Source organism: Petaurus breviceps, unplaced genomic scaffold (assembly GCF_028583685.1).
Source record: "Petaurus breviceps papuanus isolate PSGF00001 unplaced genomic scaffold, PetGlider_PUasm1.0 181, whole genome shotgun sequence".
NCBI lineage: Eukaryota > Metazoa > Chordata > Mammalia > Diprotodontia > Petauridae > Petaurus > Petaurus breviceps.
In genome coordinates, this window is record NW_027185784.1 from 11084209 (window position 1) to 11086111 (window position 1903).

At 47.6% G+C, this 1903-nt stretch overlaps 1 pseudogene; it reads right to left on the reverse strand.

Moving 5' to 3' along the window:
- Positions 1 to 47: 47 nt before the first annotated feature.
- Positions 48 to 1663, reverse strand: LOC138160370 (inosine-5'-monophosphate dehydrogenase 2-like; annotated as a pseudogene).
- Positions 1664 to 1903: the final 240 nt, after the last annotated feature.

Consider the following 1903-nt stretch of genomic DNA (forward strand, 5'->3'; position numbering starts at 1 on the left):
TGTGTGTGTGTGTGTGTGTGTGTGTGTGTGTGTGTGTGTGTGTGTGTCTATATATCTATCGTCTCTCTATCTGCAATAAAATCAAGCCAGGCCACTTCCCAGTAGAGTTGCTTCTTATACAAACAGAGTCCATAGACACTGCCTTCCACCTGGGCAGATTTCAACCCCTCTAAGTACATCATGGCTCTGAGTCCATCATGGCACCAATATCTTGGCAGGAGTGATAGATTCCAGCAATCAAGTAGGGAACAAATCTGTGGATGGATCCTTTGTCTGGCCGGCATGGCTAGACACCCTTTGAGCCACTTTGATTTTGTCTGCGTCACTGAAGTAGTGGTTCTGGTTTGTTGAAGTTTTTGTCCATGGTATTGAGGTGGACATACCCCAGCTAAAGGGGATCCCAGCAGAGAAGTATTCCCCTAGAGACTTCTTGATGGCTGCCAACAGAGAGCACATCATCACCATGGAAACTCCATAGGCAAGAGCTTTGGTAATGTGGCCAGATTCTGGATGCTGCCATCAGCAATGACTGAGACACCAAAGTACCCATTCATATTCTGAGCTTTTGTACACAGCTGCCACCTGGGGCCACCCACGTGCCAGAGCCTCCTGTATAACGCAGATGGAGCCCCTTCCCACCACAACCCCAGGGCATCCACTCCAGGATCAATGAGGTCTTTTGCCTGTGCAGGTGTGACCACATGGCCACCGAGAACCTGGGGGTTGCTGTATTTCTCCTTGATTTACTTGATCGTGTTAATTTGGAAAATGGAGTTTCCTTGGGAAGAGTCCAGCACATCAACACTGGTCTGCCCAGCAAGTGAAGTCTATACTTGTTGTCTTCCTGGGTGCCAGTGACTGCCCTGCACAACAGCTGCTTCTTGGTATCCTTGGACGCCAGCGGGGTCACCCCGAATCTTCTTCAGGCCCCTGCAGGCAACGATGGCCACTAGCTCCTCATTCACCTTCATAATGGGTAGTTTCACTTTCTTGCTCTCTGTAGGATTTCGTTGGCTTCCTTTAGTGTGATTCCTGCAGGAGCCATCACCAGCTCCTCCTGCCTGCTCATGATCTCACTCAGGAAACTGTCACATTCCTCCTTCTTGACAAAGTCGATGTCATGAGAGGTGAGGATACCCATTAGGTGGCTGCCCATCTTGTCATTGTCTGTAATTGGGATCCCACAGAAGCCATGCCTTGCTTTGGCTTCAAGCATGCCTCTGACTTGATCTTTGGGGCTGAGGACCACAGGGTCAGCCATGAAGCCCTGCTCATATTTCTTCATTTTACACTTCATTGGTCTAGAATTCTGAACCAATATCTCTTGTGAGCACCTCCAGACTCAGTGACTATGTTCATTAGGGATGAAACAAGTGGGGTCTGCAGAGTTATCTTCTTGATAAGTGCTGAGGTTAGGTTTACTTGCTCTGCTGTGAAGTCTATATAGCCCAGGAAGATGAAAAAGTCATTGTATATGAGCCCATCCCTGCGGTGCCCTGGTAACAAGTGCTGCCACTGATAACATAGTCTGCCATGTTGGGGATGGGGCTGGAAAGGACCAGGAGAGGAGGGAGTGGACTGGACTGGCAAGAAGCCTGGGATGAGCTGCTATGGGGAATGATGCTTTTCCTGCAGAGGCATAAGAGGCTTAGTGGCGCCAATATAAACCTGACCCATGGCTCTGCACCCCAATAAGGTGTCTTTTAAAACTTTCAGAATAAAATTGATGACACGTTACAGCAGAAACATATAAATGTGAGTTATTATTGCTATCAATTTCCATGGACTGTATATCTTGATAAGGAGGCAAGTGCATGAACAGTAATCCTTTTCAAAAAGTGTGGGGTAGTAGAAAAAGCCTTGTTTTTGAAAGTAAGAATCCAGGTCCAACCTCTAGTTTTAC